The 20,798-nt window shown below is 42.8% G+C and overlaps 1 protein-coding gene and 1 long non-coding RNA gene across 3 annotated transcripts in view; one reads left to right on the plus strand and one right to left on the minus strand.

Moving 5' to 3' along the window:
• Positions 1 to 2,753, minus strand: part of LOC137847160 (nucleoporin Nup37-like) — a 34,420-nt gene extending 31,667 nt beyond the window's left edge. Inside the window, exon 1 of the mRNA XM_068665454.1 lies at positions 2,387 to 2,753. The gene's annotated coding sequence lies outside the window, so the exon portion shown is untranslated. The remainder of the gene's footprint in view (positions 1 to 2,386) is intronic.
• Positions 2,754 to 4,774: 2,021 nt separating this feature from the next.
• Positions 4,775 to 12,836, plus strand: LOC137847085 (uncharacterized). Of its 2 annotated transcripts, XR_011090788.1 has the most exons (7): positions 4,775 to 5,302; positions 6,312 to 6,460; positions 7,300 to 7,448; positions 8,522 to 8,672; positions 9,737 to 9,817; positions 11,305 to 11,558; positions 12,635 to 12,836. It is a non-coding gene; the product is annotated as an uncharacterized lncRNA (long non-coding RNA). The 2 variants fall into 2 exon arrangements; XR_011090789.1 differs by lacking the exon at positions 6,312 to 6,460 and having other exon boundaries at positions 4,776 to 5,302.
• Positions 12,837 to 20,798: the final 7,962 nt, after the last annotated feature.

Genomic DNA, 20,798 nt, shown 5'->3' on the forward strand with positions numbered 1-20,798 from the left:
CTCTTCCAACACAAACCATTCTATGATATGAACTCTTTCCACTTCAGCCCCTCCAAAAATTAAATATATAATATTATAAGCACAACTCAAAGAGATTAGCAGTTGGTCAGAGAAAAAAAAGAGTCTCATTTTAGCTTGGTACTTGTGGAAGAATTTGTTTCAAAACAAAGTAGAACTTCAGTATAGTATTTAGTAAACCAAAGCCATTCCTTGCAAGACAAAGGACATGCAGAGATTAGCAAAGTTTAAAATATTTTTGCAGCACTAATATAAGTAAAATTGCACTCCAGGTATTAACTTTCACGATCAGGTGCTCACTGTGGCAGTGTATTCTATTACTTACACAGTCAATTGTCGCAAGTCCGATGTTAAATGAAAAAATAAGTGCGTGATGGTTTCCAACAAGCATATGCCAGCTAACTAATGTCTAAAGGAAGTTCAAAAAGTTCTGGACTTTCATTCCATGATAGACAGTGCAAATATTGTGTTTCATGGGCATAGAAAAAACATGTTATAAAGCATCTTCACTTCCTGTGCTTCTTGATAATGTAGCACATTAAATCTCCTTGGACTCCTATTTTAGCATGTTTGAAATCCAGTAGCAACATTTCATGCCTAAATACACCTTTTTAGTATCGCCTAGGTATTGTGAACTTTCTAGGGCTAACTACATAGCAAAGCCATTTCTATTTTGCCATAGAGTTGTTAAAAAAAAAAACAAAAAACAAAAAACACACAAACATGATGCATATTCCAGCAATACTATGGTCTCTCCTACCTTCCCTAAATTAATGGTCATTAACCACTTTTCAAACATGTGCTTTCAAGGTTGCTGTGTTTAACCACCATCGCGGTGTTGTCTCTAATTCTAGTTTTTCAGGCATACTCCTAGATTGCAGTATTCCTGTCCGGCACTCTTCCTGATTTGTGAGATTCTGCAATCTGGCAGTCTCCAACCCTCCACTGAGCTTTTAGTGCTTGCATGTGCTCTCTTCTAAGAGGGAGGCTCCCAAACTGTGGCCTATAAAGCACATTATGCAATATAAAGCAACACTTCAAATGGGTTTCCTATTCCAGGAAATGTTGACAGGGCTGCATGCAGATTTAGAAACCCATCTGTGTAAGAGCAAATCTAGAGACATAAGCATCTGATAGCTGTGACATTGAAGTCTGGCAGAAGCAAAGGCAATGAACTTTCAGGCCAAGATCCCAGGCTTAGAAAAGCCAGTATAACTTGCACAGCTAATGGTTTGGGACTGCACAATGTTTTAGAGGGTAGTCCTCAGTACAAGAGGCACACTGACATACTGAAGAGACCCCAGTGATGAGCCACAAAGATGATCAAAGCACCCCTCCTCTGAAGAGGGGCTGAGAGAGCCAGGGCTGTTCAGCCCTGAGAAGAGAAGGCTCAGCAGGGAATGTGTCAATGAGTACAAAGAGCTGAACAGAGGGTGCAAGGAAGGGAGCCAGGCTCCTTGCAGTAGTGCCCCACTGACATGAGAAGATATAACAGGCACAAACACAGGAGGGTCCATCTGATCATCAGGAAAGTCTGTGAGGGTCACTGAGCTCTGGCACAGCTTGCCTAGAAAGGCTGTTATAAATGGCTCAGGATTCAAATTAGGATTAAATAAAAAAATAGGATTTATTAAAAGAATAGAATAAAAAAATAGGATTTATTAAAAGAATATAAAGGAATACCTCTATCGGTGGGATAAGAACATCCCAAATGCTACTTACCTCACTCTGCTCTACAGAGAATGAGAAACCCTCAGCAGAAATACACTGAAGTTGCACAAGCAAACAAAATACACTAGTATTTAAAGCTGAAGACTCACATACATACTTAAAACACTTCTATCCTCAGCTTGATTTAAGTTATGAAAGCTTTATTTAAGTCATGAAAGTGATCAGTTAGTTAACTTTTAACCTATTCTCCCTTGTCTTATCATCACACTCCTTGATGAACAGTCCCTCCTTCTCTTTCTTGCAGGCCCCCTCCAGGGGAGTGAAGTTGCTTTATTTTACCCCATTTTACTTTGACATGAGCAAAAAGCAGGAGCCATCGCAAACAAAACTGTTGGATAGGTCCAAATCAGCCTAGGGCAGGCATAACAATCTCTCGAGAAGGGGTTGCTACCCCCTCACTCTCCTCAGCGGGAGATGCTTCTGAGGAACAATACAAGTCACTGGGAGCCAGCAGCCACCCTAAGAACCCCAAAAAGCCCGCAGGACAAGCCCTGGACCCTATACCCGGCATTACGAGCCGGCATCGCCGCCAGCACCCGGGACCCACCCCGAGCTCCGAGGGTCCCCCCGCTTCCCCACCGCCCGGCTCCCCGGGCACGCCGCGAGGCCCCAGCGGGCTGAGGCTGCCCCCGCTCACCCAGCTCCGGCCGTCGGGAGGCCGCGGCTGCCGGCAGGGCTCCGGTCCTTTCCGCCGCTTGGAATTGAAATCCTCCGCTGCCGCCCAATGAGGGAGCGCAGGGCCGCTGCCCCGGACGGACAGGGGGTGGCCCGGGGCTGGGAGGCGCTGCCGGGAAGCGCGGCCGTGCGGGGCCGGAGAGGTGCGTGGGGAGGGCCCGGGGGAGCCGCAGAGGGCTCGGGGCTTTCCCCCGGGCCCGAGCAGGAGCGGGGCTGCGCCGGGGGTTGGGCCCGGGCCCGGGCCCTTGCTGGTAGCGTTGTGGGGCCGCACGGTGTGGGGTGGGCTCCTTTGGGGCAGCCGCTGGGCCCCCAAGGGAAAAGGAGGGAGCGGGAAGGTGAAGGGTGCGGGGAGGGGGGCTGAGCCGCACGGCCGGGTTGTCCCCCTGGTGCTGCCCCAAGGCATGGGGTCTGCCGTGGTGGGGAGCCTTCGAGGTGGCGAGGAGTTGTGTTTGGCCTTAGGAGCGTGGCGATGCGAGTTATGTGGCTAACGTCCTTCTGTCAACGTGGTGGTTTGTTGTGTTGGTTAATAAATGCACGCTACCAACGTGGAGAGCCTCTTTGAGTCCCGCTGATAGCGCCATCAAACTGTGGTGGCTCCCAGGCATGATGTTCAGCCTCGGTGCTGAGCCCTTCAGGTCATTAACGCAACAAAATATGACAAGGGTCTGAAGTTGGAAGCTATCTTTCCATGCTGCACGTGGAGAACATGGTCATTTCTCAAAAGGTGTACGCTGATGTCAAATCAGGGATGATCCCCAAATCAGTTGTGTGCAAGCACAGGAGTCTGATTTTCTTGGAAAGTGCTTGAATGGAGTAAAGCATTAATGTTTCGGTATACTTTTGATCCAGTTGAAAATGAACTTTTTCTGTGCAAGTACAGAGGCATAGAGGCACTGTCTGCAGTTGGGCTGGCTTATGCCACGAGACAAGTAATCTGCAGAATCGTGTTTGCATTTAGAGTTTGGTGGTTTTAATTCTGCTGTTAGTTAGATACCGATTGTCCTTTAAAGAGGTACACCAGGGAAGAGAATTTGAAGGTAATAATAGATATGTTGTTGTCATTTGGTTGAAATTTTTAAAATTACGTGGGTGACTTTTCTGGTACGTAGAGTTACTTAATCCCATGTCTTGATAGGTTGCCATCAGTAGCACAAAACCTGCAGTTGTTACTGATGTCTGTAGAAAAAGTTTTGAATGCCTGTTAGTGAATTAGGTCAGTTAGGTTAGTTAATCTCTTGATAGTTGGAATTAGGTGTTAAATCTGGATCTAATGAGCTTAAGTTGACCTTTTGTGTCCATAAATATGGTGTTACAAGAAATCTTGAGTTGTTGCGCCACAAATACTTTTTTTTCTTTATGCAAATACATAATGCATGCTTTTTAATACTTTCCCTATAGGAACATTGACCTCCATCCTGAAGAAGACATCACTTCCACGATACTTTTACATAGTCCCCTGGAAATGAAGCAAGAGTCTACTAGAAATGCTGCTTACACGGTGGACTGTGAAGGTTGTGTGCATATGATAAAATTCAATCCATTTAATAGTGGAGATGCATGTTCCCTCATTGCATATGGTGACAATAACTATGTAGTTGCGGGGACACGTAGATTTCGGTTTATTTTTTTGTTTATTGCTTTTATTAGTTGCTTCCTGAAACTGACAGCATGTCTTCTGACAAAGACTAAAGTCACTTTCCTGCGTCTTTCCTACCCCATTTTGCCAGGAAGTGTTTTACTCCTTTATTACATTAATGACTTTGGGATATTTGGTCTTAAAGAGAAAAAAATGTATATATAAATACATATTGGTATTAGCATCCTGCTGGTGTAAAGTTCTTTTTGAGTAGACTGCAATGAAAACAGGAGTGCTCTACTGGAAAAGTAATCCCAGTTCAGTATTTCTTGCAAATGTTTGTGACTACTACCTGGGAACTTAAGCAGTTAGCTTTGGAAATATGTAACTTAACATTTGCTGTATGGTGTTGTTAGAAATGACTCAATCTTCAAAATAGGATTAAATAAAAAAGATGATTTATGAAAAGAATATAAAAGAATAGAGGTAAGCAAACAGTGCTGGGTGCGTCCTGGTGGAGCGGAGACTCCACCAGGCTTTTTTTTAAGGCTTTCAGGTATCTATCAAAGCAGCAAAGATTTCAAATTCCCGGAATAGAAAGGAATAATTAAAATTTCCAAAGTAAGTTTAGAGACATTTGTGTCAAGGAAGGACAGTGGCAAATAGTTACTTAATATACATCTGCTTTCTAGGTTATTATTTTACATCTCTCTCACAGACTGTTAGAAACAGTAAAATAGTTTTTTTACCTTCACATCATTTCCGGTCACCATATTGTGAAAATTTTTAAAAAGTAAAATAGCGTACTGTGTATATTTTTACGTAATGCTTTTTTTTTTTTTTTTTTTAACGAGGCACTTTGTTTTTTCCCCTGGATACCTGGCCTCCTTGCTTTTGTTCCCATTATTTCGCATTGCAGTGTGTGCTTATCATGCTGCTGTCAGTGGTTCTGGTTGTATCTATGCTGATATTGAGCCCAAAGAAAGGGCTCTGCATGTTCCTCTGGCAAATCTTCTTTTTGTGCAATGTAGGTTTGTTTCTGCATTTCAGGCGGCAGAACGCTGAGGACCAGAGCTGATGCAATAGAAGATGTTTGGAGCAAATTTGCCAATGACACTAAACTTAGAGGAGCTGTGGACTCTGTTGAGCGTGGAAAGGCTGTGCAGAGAGATCTGGACACATTGGAGAGCTGGGCAATCACCAACCAGGGGAAGTTTAACAAGAGCAAGTACCGGCAAAGTACCAGCAAGTACCCTCCTTTATCCAGAAGTCTTTTGAGAGCTTCAGTATTCAGCCCCCAAGGTAACTCACTGAAGTGATAAATCAGAAGTCAGCTGTTTTCAGGAGAATGTCCAGTTAAGGTCTCAATATGCTTCCATGCTTCAACTTTTTTGGCAGTGCTGAACGGTTTGTTTTCGTAGTAGTAACAAGCAATTTCTTCCAAATGGATAGAATCCAGAATATCTGTAGATTAAACCTATAAGCAACACCTTCAGTTTTCCTAGCTGATGTTTTAATATGAGAAAACAGTTCAAGAGTGCTATGATTTTACAAAGTTGGGTTGCAGTGGTTTTGTTCAGAGTTTTCTGTACAAGTCACCTTGACCAGATTGTAAGCAAGAAGGGATTATCTAGTGGAAGTCAATTGTAATATGTTGCTTGGAAACCCAGTTGTTTCTTCCATCTGCTTGCTTTTGCTATTGCTTTTGCTTCTTTCTTTTTTTTTTTTTTAATCTGAATGCAGGGCATTGCTTTGCCTTCCAGCTTTCTCACTTGCCATCAGCAATAGATGGTCTGAGAGACCAAGCCCAGGAACTTAACGCTTTTGAAGGGAGAATTAAATGCTTTGCTGTCGGATTCTGCCTTTTGTGAAAGCAAGCCTATGTGGCTTGTGACTGAACAGTGAGCTGGTGATTCACCGTTGAGGCCATTCTGAGATTCTGTGCTGACCTTTGCTCGTTTGGCTCCAGTTTGCTGTAATCCCCCGTTTTGTCAGCAGTTTTGGAAGTGTCCTTCTGGGACAGTACGCTCTTGTTTGAAGGTTTTGTACACTGGAGTGATCCCCCTTTTTCATTCCTCTGGCTGAAAAAAACAAGTTTTCCTGTGAAATCTTGTGGGAATGCAGAACTTGTGTCTGTTTGGACTCTACCTACACTTCAGCTATTACTGCTGTCTTAGGCATAACGTGTTTTGGTTAGGAAAGACGAGTTGTTTGTTCTAGAGACTATGATTGTAAGAGGTACTCCTCACGATGTTTTTTTCCTCTCTGAATCTTTCTTCTTACGGAGGCTGTTTATTCTACGGCTCCTCAGGAACGGGAAAGATGCTGGTTGTTCGTGCTCCTGCTAACGAATGTGGCCGAGGTGAGAGAAAAATATCATTTTTTATGAGAAAAGCTTTGGACTGCCTGAGCCAATGAGTGGGGGAATCAGAATGTCAGCTTTGCTCATTATTTGAACAGGTAAGGTTGAAATGTGGAATGTATTCTGTCAGAGTTGAAACCGTCATTTTTAAAGGCCAACATTTTTAAGTAGAACTTGCTTTTTTTTTTATCTATTTTTTTTATCTTCTTAGTTTATTTTCCACTGAAATGGAAATGTGAGTGGTTCCTTTCTCAGTGCCTCTGTACTTTGGACCAGGGGCTTGAAAGTGAGTTGTGTGGGGAAGGAACAAAAGGAGAAAACCTTGCAAAGGGAGGTTTTTCAAAGAGCGGCTCCAGCTCAGAGCTGTTGGGGCGAGCCCTGCCTCCGAGGGATGCTTTTAGTGTATTTTAGGTATTTGGGTATTTCTCTTATCTCCTTGAGCTGTTAGATCATAATGCAGGAAATGAAAGTGCTGCATGCTTAAACAGGGTAATAAAACATATGCACCTGAGGAAGAGACTTAGGACGGAATAGTTTTTTTGAACGGTTAGAGTTTTACATGAATGGCCTGAAAACACCTTAGAGAAAGGTGTGGATTGTTTTCACTTTTCCAAACAAGAAGTAACTGGAGTAAGCTCCCTCCTGCGTGGAACAGAAGTTGCACATTTGTTTTTGTCAGACTAGCTTTCAGTCTATGAAGAAGTTTCTCTACAGGTGACGCTTTGAAGTGGATAGTTTGAAGTGGATAGCAGAATGATAAACAAGAGGAATGCAGTGGTCATGACAAGGACTTGTGATTTGGTATGGAAAGAAAAATGAATCCGCTTTGGGGTGTCTTTTGTTTGTTGGTTTGTTTCCATTTTACAAGAGCAATGGTGCAATCAAGATAATCCCATCTTTACTGTCTCAAAAGATTGTATTTGTTTCTGCATTTCAGTTGGCGGAACGCTGAGGACCAGAGCTGATGCAATAGCTGCAAGGCAAGTGCGTGGAGAAAATGGGAATTTGGAGCCGAAGCTGCAGACTTTGAGGAAGTCGCTACCCTACTACAAATCCATCCTTTCTGTTTGACAGCCTTAGAAGAAAGTAAGTCACCTGTTCTTGCAAAGCTACTCAAATGATCTTTCTTAGCAAGCCTTTGTGCTATGGTATGACATTGGCCTCGACTCGCGCTTTCTTTTGCCAACAGAGAGGTATTGTCAGTCCTGGCATTGGGAGTTGAGTATATTCAGGGGTAGGCTGAGACTTCCTTAGGTGCCCCCGTGCATGCGATGCGTTGCTACTGGTAACTACTGGCCACCAGTGACCGTTAGTGGTCATGTGTCACAGGCTTTCGGAATGTTTGGTCCGAGCACTGCAGTGCCTAGCAGTTTTCGTGGTTGGTGAGCGTGGGTGGTGCTCTCATGGTTGCTCTACTAACAGTGGGCTCTTGGCCTCCACAGGTATGTCGTGCTGTCCTTGTTAATAGATGGATTCCTTGAAGTTGTGGTCCTTTGTAGCTTATTGCCCCACTGTTGAAGCTGACTTCTTTGGGATTGGGTAGTCATGGCTGGTTATGTCTGCCTGGCCTGAGAGGGTGTGGGAGAGGATGAACTTGGCAGGTGCTTCATGTCTAAAGAATTTGGGGCCAATTGGTTTAATTTCCGCTGAGGTTGTAGCTGTGGGATTGCCGTTTGATGAGAGATCTTCATCCTGAGCATCTTTTCTATGTGGGCCTAGTGGGTTTCTGGGTTGTCTTCTGAACCAAAACGCTTACTTTCCCTGTGACTTTCATGAGACTTAACTTACCCCGCTCCATTTTTAAATTCATATAGGAAGCTTGCGTCCCGAACCTGTAATGGAATTAAGTTCTGACCCCTACCCCCTTTTTTTTCTTGTTTGTTCATTTTTTATGGTAGCCAAAACGCTGTAGGAAGTACTGGTATGATTTGTTTCCAAATCATAACTCATAAATTTCAGGTGATTTGAAAGGATCGTTGAAAACAATACTCCAACCCTGCTATCAGCACCCGGTTTGTGTTAATGCACCTATTTTTTTATGTCTTAAAATGAGTCTTGTCCTTAAATGCTTTTCCTTTCTGACTACTCATGGAAGAAAGTCATATGGAATGTAAAAAAATGTACCTAACTTGTAAGTATAATCTATGTTTTTCTACTAGTGCCATTGTCTCAACACTTCTGGATGGCATAGACAACAGAGGGGAGATTGTGGTAATCGGAGCCACCAACAGACCAGGTTCTATAGATCCTGCTTTACGGAGACCAGGACGCTTTGACAGAGAGTTCCTCTTCAACTTGCGAAATAAAGAGGTGAGAACTTCATTTCAGTGTTAATGCTAATGTGGCAAAGTCCGACTTTCTAGAAAAAAAAAATTACAACGTGAATAAAAGAGTGATATGTGGAGACACTGTGTCGTCCCGTGGAGGGCAATTCTGGTACTGGATATATATGGTCAAGATGATAGCATCAAGTAGTTAGTTCTAGAATCAACTCTTTGATTCCCAAAGTTTGCTTAATTAATTAATCCGCGTAGGCGCTTTCATCTTGACATTGTGTTCTTGGTCTCAGTACTTCCTGTATGAATGGATAGGGGATGTATTTGCATTTGATTGTTTCCCGGATCAAAGGTAGTAGTTTGAGTCGTAATTATTTTCTTCTTTCTAGTAATTGTAGCAGCTTGAAACATCGTGCTCGAAGTGCTTTCTGCAAATTTACTGACTGAAAAGCAGATTTGATGAACTAATGAGACTGCCACAACGCAAGTTTGCTCAATTTTTGAGAAATTTTTTGGAGAAAAAAAGATCTGTTTCTGGATCAATTTTTCGTTACAGTATTTTACTCTGGGTCATTAGGTCTCATATTTTGGAAGCTTATTACAGAAGCTATAAATGCCTTTTCTTTCATTGCAGGTTCCTAGAAAAAGTTTGGTGTAACAAATTAAGAAATACTGGATTTCCAGGTTGAAAATGCAGAGTGTATATTACATAACTGTACAATACTGGAAAGTTTTGCAAATAAGAAAAGTGTATTACTATATGAGGGGTTTTGAGGCCCCTTCAGAAAGAAGGGGCCTTATTTTAATAGCTATTCATCAGCTACAGAATTTGTTCCTCATTTTCTTTATTCTAAGGGGGGAAAAAATCACCAACAGAGTAGCGTACCTTATACATACACATCAGTGGGACCTAAGACAGCTTTATAGAGACTTGTGCTGTCTCCTTAGATCTGTGGTGGGATGAACTGTAGGAAATAGCATTCAGTGTGTGCCCTCAAATGAAGAAAGGGTTTTGGCACAGATTTAGAAGCTGTCTTAATGCAAGAGAAAGAGGCACAGGCTATTCAGGAAAGTTAAGAAACCTCTTTTGTCTTTCAGGAAATGTAAATCCTATTTTACAAGCTGATATACTTGACAGTGATGATGACACATCCTTAATGTCTGGAGATGAACTACCAGGTAAAATGCCTGACAGACCAGAGGAAAAGTTCCTCTGTTTCAGCAGGCAAAGAAAGATGGGTCGCCATTATGTTTACATTGTCAGGACTGCTGAGTCTTTGTAAACAGTTTCAGCTGTTAGAAGTGTGAGGGGTGGCAGATGAAAGGGGAACATCAAGTTTGTGTGTTGAAGGGTGCTCGCTATTCTCAAGAAGAAAGTGAAGGGACTAAAGTTCTAATGAAGTGGGTTGCTCTAAATGATCCAAGTGAAAAGCCCAGGCTTCTCCTCCTAAGCCAAAGTGATCCGCAGACTACTAGAACATGTTGGCTTAATCCATGGCATTCTTTGAAAGACTCAAGACCACATAAATGTGCCGTCTGTCCTTTTAGCTAAAAATAACCAACTTCCTGGGTTTGCATTGCCACCTTTTGCCCTTCTGTTACCCGGGACTGTTAAAACGAGTAGCGAACTCTGTAGCAGAAAGCAAACTGAGAAATGGCTTGTTAAAACACCTGGAGAAAAATTCAAAGTGCTTTTATTTGTTACCATTAAACCACCAAATTGTGTTATCTTTTGGTATTTTAATGTGGAAGTCACATAAGCCCACGGTTGGAAAGTTAGATTATGTTGTCACAGTCGGGTCAGTTATTTTTCTCACTTCCTGTTGCTGTGCTGTCCAGAAATTGTGCTGACCCTTTGAGCAAGGTTAACTCTCTAGCATCTTGGATTTAAGGCAGTAAAGGTACAACCTTAGTGTAGTGGGAAAAAAGCAAATGCTTCTTGGGAATGTATTTCCTAGTAGGAAATCAAGATTGCCAGGCTATTAATTCGCAATCTTGGGTTAGTAAAGAATAGGAAACGTAAGGGAAGAAGATGAAACAATTAGAATGACTGTGAGAATAAATTAACTGGAAATCTTACATGTGTTTCATGTATTGCTGTCATTGAACCAATCCAGTTATGCCCTGCTTTAGATATGGCCCACATCCATTTTTTTTCTAGAAAAGCTGTTCTGCTCCTTTCTTGCTACCTTCTTCAGTAATGAGGGCCACATTTCAGCTAAATTTGACAGATGTAGAGATCTCTCGGGTACTTAAACTTGAGACCTTCTGAAGATTGGTGTATATAGGAAGCGATGAGATGCAGAGTGGTGTGTGCTGAGAGAGAAAGTTGCTGTGCTCTCCAATATCAGGTAGCAGACCGGGTGTCATCTGTGTATTCGGCTAGACAGTCCACGTGTACACTTGAGGAGTCATTACTTAGCCCAGCCAAATGAATAGCAGACGCGGTAGAGATGGGCAGGATTTCTCAGGGGGAGGTATGGTGCAAGATTGTAAGAAAACGGGCTTTAATGGTCTTCCTGATCACAGAACAGCTTATTACTTGCTGGAATATGGAGGTTATTTGGGGCGGGAGGGGGAAAGTATCTAGGAAAAGTACTTGGAACATCTGTGTGTCTATTCAGCACCTCATTTCTAAACTTGTTTTCTTATGACTCTTGTTCTAGGAGTGCTTACTAGAAACCGACATCATGTGAGCCTCATCTGCTAATAACAGGAAAAGAGGGATATGGCCAGGTTTCTTATTTGGCACCCGCAGTGTTGCATGCTTGGGAGAAGTCTCCATTCACACCCTGACCCTATCCATTCTGTTCACAAACGTTGCACCGCCAGAAGAAATATGCGGAGAGGTCTCTTTTTTCTTTTTATTCTCATAGGATTTGTTGACTGTATGTAAAGGATCAATTGAGTTGCAAGTAAGGTAAGCAAAATTCATTGGTAATGGAGGTGGCCTTGTTTTCATGTGCTGTTACATTTGCACTGAACTACCACGGTCAGGGATTCACCAATAACGTATAACCACCCTTACTCTAGGCGTGTTTAATGAGAACTATCACGGCTAGGAACAATGCAATCAAGTGCAATTTATTACAGCAGCCGGTACACAGGGTCTTTGGATTGCCGGCGATAGTTGCTGTCTGCAAAAGCAAGCTAGCATGCATGAAATACACAGGTGACACAGGTGCACAGCCTGGAAATTAACATGCTAACAGGCACAAAGACTCTAGAGATTTCTAAGTTTCCGTGGAGACGCACAGTATAACCAAGTGTTCAAATCTCACCCAAAGGCGTCTCAGTGGGGCGGGGGAAGAGAGGCTCAGCTCGTCCACTGATCCCAGGGGTCAGGAGGTTCTCGGGATGGTGCATTCCCTCGGGATGGTCCTAACGATGATATCTTCCCTAACGATGATATCTTCCCTAACGGTGATATCTTCCCTGACATCCCCAATCTCTTAGGCCAATTTATATTATTTTCTATCTTTTCGGTGGAGCTTGAGTGACTCTAGTCAAGCATATCTTAGTTATGATTGGTGAAAAGTTCTCCCGTCTCCGTTTAAAGCAATAGGCTCTGAGAAATTCAGGGCGCAAGCTCAGTGAGGGGGGGTCGCACCTTGGAGGCGGGTAGTTTTTGGGCTGGAGTGTGTGTTGGTATTCTAATGATATTGTAATGAGCAAAAAGTACACTAGGGTACAGCATTTGCCAAAACATGACAGGTCCTTGGCTCAGGGTAGCAAAAAGTGCGGCATATCGGTCTCGGTGTGCACAAGAACAATGGAGTCCCCACCTGGTCACAGAGCCTAGCCGTGGTGTCTCCACTCCACTCTACGCTCCGTACTGTTCCTTAGAGCTAGCACACCAGGTTCCCCTAGTGCGATAGCATCTAAGGTTGGGAGCCTAGGGAACGCTCAGGTAATGCAGCTACGCCCTACCCTGAAAGCCTCTTCAGTGCTGTAGATTTTCCTTAAAAAATGTGAATGTTAGTCTTATTTTCCTAGTTACTTTGGGCAATTGCACCACCGCATGCTCCATATAAGGACTCCGAGACACCAGAGCAAAACGCTGCTACTGAATACAAGAAAGCAGATCAAGAGAGTAAGGACAATGCAAAGGTGACAGCGGCACCTGTAGATGCCAGTACACCCCTTTGGAATGGCAAGTTGCATTTCATTCCGTTGCTCGTGTCATTCCTGCCTTCTCTGTTCTGGTGACATAACAGGTTTCTCTGATGCCTGGCTCTTTATGCCAGAGGCATAATTATGTTTTTGAGTTTACTTAAAAATGTGAGAGAGAAATCCAGAGGTCCTTCATTCAATATAGTTATGAATTCATGTTCAAAGCAAGTTGGTTTACAATATAGAAAACTGGCTTGGATGACATTTAATAGCCCCTATATTACAAATTCTTGAGGTAAAGAATGTTGTGTATAGGAGTTTCTGAATACTCAACTAGTTTGTAATTATGCAAAATGGTATTTTCCCCCATTCCACTCCTCCCTTCCCCAAATGCTGAAATCTTTGCTACTTCATACCGTGATTCCAGTTGAAGGAGGGAAGTCTAACTAGTGTGAGTGGGAATTTTGCCATGGACTTCACCCATTCACCCATATCCTTTTGCAATACTTTGTGAATACTACAAATGTTGGGCTTTTCTGTTGCGCAAAACCACAAAGTTTGTTTTTTTCCCAAAATATGAACTGAATCAGGAAGCATACGAGGTATAAGTCTTTACTTTTTTTTTTTTCTCCTTTGAATATTCCCTCAAAATTGTCTCTTTAATTAAACGTTTCCAAACACGTGTTCAGCTTTTGAAGTTTGCAGCCTGATAACAGACTCGAAGAAGAGCTTATTTCCAAAGGCTTTTCTGATGTTCATCTATATTAGTTCACGTAATAAGTCACATAGTGATTTATAGAATAACCTCACATTGTCTTGAGACTTCCCATCTAAAAGTAAGAATCCTCTGCATGTAAAATCATGAAGGTGATTGTTCTGGGAATGAAATTATGTAGTTGTGTTGTGTTGTGTTGTTTTGTTTTGTTTTGTTTTTAATCTAATAGCAAGCTGACCCCATTAACTTTCAACTCTTTTCTCAACATATGTAGGGATACAGACAATGGGACCTCAGTTCCTTGGTTTTCCTTGTCAGTCAAGTAAGATGAAGATAATGGATTTTGAAGAAAGAATTCTTTTGGTAAAGCTTTGGATTACTTTTTATGCTGTCTCTTGGTAGGTGTGTCAGAAAGAAAGCGCAGAAGGAACAAATCTGCAGGTACTGCAACAAGGAGAAGAAGGAGTTTTCAGTTTGATAAAGAGAATGAAGTACTGGAAGATGACCAAAACAATAGTGAAGAAGAAGAGTTTCTGGAAAAAAAAATGTTTCTGACATATATCAAGCTGAAGGTGAGTCCACACAAAATTATTTTCTGGAAGAAAGTGCAAGTGTTCTTCAAGAACAACAGAGAAAGAGCAACGAAATAGCATTTTCTGGGATAGACGGGGAGAGAAGCGGGGCAGATTTTGATAATGACTAAAGCGGATGCTGAAAAGGAGAGTGCCAAGCTTCCTGCACATTCAGCACTAAGATGGGAAACTAAATTCTGAAGAGCAAAATTCAAGTGGTAAGTAAAAAGTCCAACAGGTCATTTAGCACCTTATTCTTGCTGAGGAGGATAACCCTGTTTATTAGCTTTAGCCTTCAATTTCACTCTATTTTTTTCTGTTACAGCTCTCAAAAATCATCACACAGTTTATTCCGTAATGATGTTGCTCCTGTAATTATGTAAGCCAAGCCCACGTGTTTCTGTAGGTGCTGGTTTTTTGATTCTAAAGTCTGTTTTTTCGAATGGTGCCTAACTGAAAGCCAGCAATCACTGACAATCTTTTGTCGCACGAGGCACTTTCCAGTAATGAGCAGCTGTCGTGTTAAGGGGTGTAGCTGATTAACTGTTACGGGCCCGGTCGGATTCAGGGTACTGAACCAGTCGGACATCCACCAACAACGCATTAACTGTCTGGGGGTCCGTTCAGACATTCACCAACAACGCATTAACCGTCTGGGGGTCTGGTTGGATTCAGAACGCTGAACTATCACGGATAACCACCCTCACCCTAGTTGCACTTAATGAGAGCTATCACAATGCAATCAAGTATGATTTATTACAGCAACAGATAATCAGGTTGTTTTGGATTGCCGGCAATAGTGACTGTCTACAAAGGCAAGCTATCATGCATGAAATATTCAGGTGTTACAGGTGCTACAGGTGCGCAGCCTAGAAATAAATGTGTTAAAAGGATCAAAGACTCTAGAGAGATTTATAAGCAAGTATTCAGATCTCACCCAAAGGCGTCCCAATGGGGGGGGGGAAGAGAGGCTCAGCCCATCGGCTGATCCCAGGAGTCAGGAGGTCCTAAGGATGTTGTATGTCCTCGGGATGGTATCTCCCCTGATGGTGGTATCTTCCCTGACATCCCCTCTCTCTTGGGCCAATTTATATTATTTTCTATCTTTTTGGTGGAGCTTGAGTGGCTCTAGTCAAGCATATCTTAGTTATGATTGGTGAAAAGTTCTCCCGTCTCCGTTTAAAGCAATAGGCTCCGAGAAATTCAGGGCGCAAGCTCAGTGAGGGGTGGTCGCACCTTGGAGGCGGGTAGTTTTTGGGCTGGAGTGTGTGTTGGTATTCTAATGATATTATAATGAGCAAAAAGTACACTAGGGTACAGCATTTGTCAAAACATGACAGGTCCTTGGCTCAGGGTAGCAAAAAGTGCGGCATATCGGTCTCGGTGTGCACAAGAACAATGGAGTCCCCACCTGGTCACAGAGCCTAGCCGTGGTGTCTCCACTCCACTCTACGCTCCGTACTGTTCTTTAGAGCTAGCACACCAGGTTCCCCTAGTGCGATAGCATCTAAGGTTGGGAGCCTAGGGAACGCTCAGGTAATGCAGCTACGCCCTACCCTGAAAGCCTCTTCAGTGCTGTAGATTTTCCTTAAAAAATGTGAATGTTAGTCTTCTTTTCCTAGTTACTTCAGGCAAGTATACCACAGCAGCTTAGGTTAAAAAGCTGCACTTCAAGATGTGTGGATCCAGAGTAACATGTGGAATAGGAGATTTATGCCCTAACATTGCAGTGTAAGATGCGTTTCCTAACGTGAATTGGCAACATGACTGTTTTTTTCCCTCTATTACCCTTTTCTCTAGTGCTTTTGGTTTGACTGGGGGGAGGGGGTGTTTGTTTTTTTTTTGTCGCAGTTTCAAAGTTTAATGGAGCAGTGACATTAGCTGGAAAGAAGGGAGAAGCCAAGTATTTCTCAGTGAAGATGGTAACAGTGCTGTCTCTGTATTTGTAGAAAGAGATGGTTTTGCAGGTACAGGATACTTCACTGAGACTGTATTCTACATAAACCGGAAACCTGACTGAAGAAATTTGTGTCATTCCAGATTCTTACAAGCTTCAAATGGCTCCTACTGGGCATTCCCAGGTAGAACAGCACCAGATGAGTGTTGAGACCACCGTGGAAGCTTCTACAGAGCCAGACAATGTAGTTATTGTGCAGCACTATGAGCTCAAAGTATGTCAAATTCCAACTTTTTTAAATGCTCAAATAGGACATATTCTTGTGACCTGTACAATTACAACTTAAGTCAGTTGTTAAGCAATGCCAGTTAAAACAATTAATTGGAAGGACATACAGATTGTGAAGTAATTCAACCTATAATGCACTGTGGCTGTTTAGTTTCCACACCTTGTGTAGATTTCTGTAGGCCACCGTTTGCTTTTGGTCAACTGTAGTTGAGGAGACAGATTCCTTGCCTAATTTTTAAGGTAAAAGGCCTTGTTGAATTTTAAAATACCTCACTGATGACGTGCTAGTACTATTGGTTATGATTGTTGTTTTAACAATTTTTATGATGGGCTTTTATTTGGGGATGTTTATTATGAGTTGTTGTTTTTCTGTTTGTTTGTTTGTTTGTTTGTTTTTTATGCTTTGATGTATTAGGAACATGAAAAGGATCTTTATTTCTTTCAGAGATGATTTTAAACCTGAAGTTAGCAGGTTGACATAAACAGGGTAGCCATGGATAAGTGACTACTTTTCTGAAATTGCTTCCAAATGCAGTATTAGAATTTCCCATCCATACTATTGCAGTGTACTGAGGGTTTGCCAGTCTCTCCTGGGAGGAAAGTGGTTATCCTAGGCTCCAGCGGGGGAAGTGGGTAAGACTGGCACTAGGTACGTGAAGAAGAACGTTCCTTTGCAGGAGTTGGAGAGGGCATAAGTAAGGACCATTGTTATAAATGGCTCAGGATTCAAATTAGGATTAAATAAAAAAATAGGATTTATTAAAAGAATATAAAGGAATAGAGGTAAGCAAACAGCGCTGGGTGCACCGGGAATCTCCGCTCCAACAGGCCGCACACCAGTTACATCAAGCAGCTGATTTTTATGCACCTAGACTAATACATATTCATTACTACTTCTAAAAAAAATAGATTATTATAATTAGCTTCCGGGGTCCAGTTCCTCCTACTGGAGCATGCGCATCAGTCTCCTCTGGGGGTCTCTAGGGGTCTTTCATGCTGAAGGCTCGTAGTCTTCCTCTCACCCTTTGTACTTAGTCGGCACTATTCCAAGTTTATGGAATACTCTCTGTACACTCTCCACAGGTCTCGTCTCCCAACCGTCCTTCAGCTTCTTTTTTCTTCCTCTTAATCTCTTGGCCCCCCCTGGCCAGATACCAAGGATCCACATAGTATCTCATAACAGTCACCAGCAGTCACCAGTTATTATCAGTTGTTCTGAAACTCCCAAACAGCTTGACGACGCACGAGCAATTAAAACATTCTTTCCCAGCTATTCACAGTCATCTATATAACATCTATAGCAGTGTTAAATCAATCTCGAAGAAGATAGAAAAAAAACTGTAACTGTTAGAACTAGAAGTCAGGAATAACAAAAGCAAACAGGTTCATAAATTTAAGGAGTGTTTTCTGAAGACGTGATAAATTGACTGGAATGAGGGGGAGACTGGGACACACTGCATCTGTGGTTCAAGAATTAAATTGCCAGTGCAGGGCCCAGAGGCAGACAGGATTCAAACAGAATTATTCTTTATGGACACAAATTTATGGACACGAATTGGAATTGTTAAAACATTCCTCACAAGATGACAGAGCATGTTAAAAGAAAATTGTTATCAGCATTACATCAATTTAAGAGTTGCTTATCACAATGTTAATTTTTTTGATCTTGGGTCTGTTGTGCTTGTTTTCAGAATAGTGTTGTATAGCACATTATTAAATGTATGTGTTCCCTGTCATGTTGTTTACCATTTCTGGGTGTGGGTTTAAGGTTATTCTTTTGCTGTATTGGATAACACTGACTTATAATAGGATACAATTATTGGTCATGAGACTAATCTCATACTTGTACCGGGCATTGCCATCACCTCCATACCTTGGGAACCATATATCGGAAGCTATTCAGAATTACACTCTTGACCTTTTTTCCTCAGGGTGTCAATCGGGGTGGGCAGTGGTGGGAAGGGAACAACAATGGGCATCACTTCTTCACTCCCTCCTTCTCCTTCACCTCCTCCTTCTCCTCCAGGCTACTTACAATAGCTCTGCAAAGCTTTGAATATACTTGGGATGGTCAAACCAGCATGTTCATATTGTGATGTCAAGTGAATGTGTTTCAGCTTTTGTTTAAACAAGTGCTTAAGAATGTCATTAAGGGATCTGTCCCCAGGCAAGAGAGTTAGGAATAGCAGGAAGTGTGGGAGAATATGGGCAGGCACCTAGAGCTGTGGTCACCTCCAGTGCTTTGGAACTTCTCCCCTAGGCAAGCGCAGAATCCTAAAAAAAACTGTTGAAATGCTTGAAAAAGGTGTGTCATCACCCCGGCATTTCCAAAGAGACACAAATCGCTGGAACATGCTTGGTCTTGGCCTATGTTTACCAAGTCTCAATCAACACCACTCCAAAACCTGTGAGAGATCCTGCAGCCACTCCAGCACCTGTGACTGGCCCTGCAGCCTCTCCAACACCTGTGATAGTCCCTGTGGCTACTCCAACTCCCGTGACAAGCCCTGCAGCCCCTCAAACACCTGCAAGGGGCCCTGCAGCTATTCCAACTCCTCTGAAAGGCCCTACATCCACAAAGATGAACCCTGCAGCCACTTCAACACCTACTACACACCCTGCAGACACTCCAACTTACTGTCACAGCCCCTGCAGTCACTCCAGTCCCTGTGAGATATCCTGCAGGCACTCCAACTCCTGTGATAGTCCATGAGGCCACTCCAACCCCTGTGACAGGCCCTGCAGACACAATAACTCCTGTGACAGGCCCTGCAGCCACAGCAACTCCTGACATGGGCCCCACAGTTACACCAGCCCTCGTGACAGCCCCTACAGAAACTTCAAAACCTGTGACAGTCCCTACAGACACTCCAACTCTAGTAACAGACCCAGCAGCCGCTCCAACCCTGTGACAGACCATGCACACGCTCCACCTCTTACCACAGGCCCTACAGACACTCCAACATCTGTGACAAAAACTGCAACCCCTCCACACCCTGTGGTGGGCCCCATGGCTGAACCAGAAAACCAACCTGTGCCACTATCAGTTGCTCCTATATGCATGAGAAAATAATGGATGTGATAGTCAGATTTTTTTGTTGTTGTTGTTGTTTTTTTGATTTTTTTTTGTTTGTTTTTTTTTTTGATTTTTTTTTGTTGTTTTTTAATGGAAGGAAACTCCTACCCAGACAAGAAAGGAGGAAGAAGATGAAGCAGGCTACTCTAAATCTGGGCTATAAAGGTAGCAGGAGGATGAAGAAGAAGAGATTAACCACATGATTTCTATACCAGAGTGAGCTATGAGATATGTGAAAAGATTTCAGCCATCAAGCTGTGTCATGGTTTAACCTGGTTGGCAGCTAAACACCACACAGCCATTCGCTCACCCTCTCCCCTCCCTCTTTGGGATGGAGAAGAAAATCAGGAAAATGAAGCCTGTGGGTTGAGATAGAGTCAGTTTATTAGGACAGAATAATAATAATAATGATAATGATAATAATAGTAATAATAATAATAATGTATACGAAACAAGTGATGCACAATGCAATTGCTCACCACCCACTGACCGATGCCCAGCCTATCCCTGAGCACCCAGTCCACCCACCCCGGCTAGCCACCCCTATATATCGTTTAGCATAACCCCAGATAGTATGGAATTCCCCTTTGGCCACTTTGGGTCAGCTGTCCTGGGTCTGTCCCCTCCCAGCTCCTGCTGCACCCCCAGCCTGCCTGCTGGCAGGACAGAGCGCGAAGCTGCAAAGTCCTCGGCTTGGTGTAAGCACTGCTCTGTGACAATTAAAACACCAGTGTGCTATTAATATTATTCTCATCCTAAATCCCAAACACAGCACTATAGCAGCTACTAGGAGGAAAATTAACTCTAGCCTAGCCAAAACCAGGATATTCAGCACAGGGGGAGGATGCCTGGTCCTGCAGGTCACTGTCAGAAGAGGGAACCCTCAATGATCTGCAAGCAATTCTTGGTGGCACATGCTTTAGTCAGGGGCTGTGCTCGTCCCCAGCACAGGGCTCTTGGAGCACCCAGATCTATCAGTGTGACAGAGTTAAGTCCTTCCAGACTGCTGAGCCCAGAAGACATCCCACAAGATTCCAGAGGAGCAGAGTGAGGACAAGGCCCTACCAAAGTGAAGTCCTGTTTGAAGTGTAGCAGTTCATAAACATTTATTTGGGTTTCCACAGAACTAAAGGTTTATGTCCTCATGAAATAGAATTATTTAAGTATACAGATCTTTACTGCAAATATTTTTACAAATGAAATATACGTATTTTTTTTCTTTTTAAATGGCTCTAAAGAGAACGATATTTGTGAATCAGTTGATTCATTTTTCATATAGGGGAGATAATGAAGCTCGGTCCTCTCTTTAGATTTCGGTTGAATGCATGTCATGATATGATCACTACTCAGCCCGCAATCAGCTTGGATCTTTTGATCGCAGTAAGATGTAAAACCCTTGAGCGTGCATTAACTTCTCCCATTTTCCTTGGCTCCTAAAAAAATAGCATCAACTGCAAGACAATATTAAAATTTATGGAGCCATTTCCTGGGCCTGCATG

The sequence above is a fragment of the Anas acuta genome, chromosome W (genome assembly GCF_963932015.1).
Source record: "Anas acuta chromosome W, bAnaAcu1.1, whole genome shotgun sequence".
NCBI lineage: Eukaryota > Metazoa > Chordata > Aves > Anseriformes > Anatidae > Anas > Anas acuta.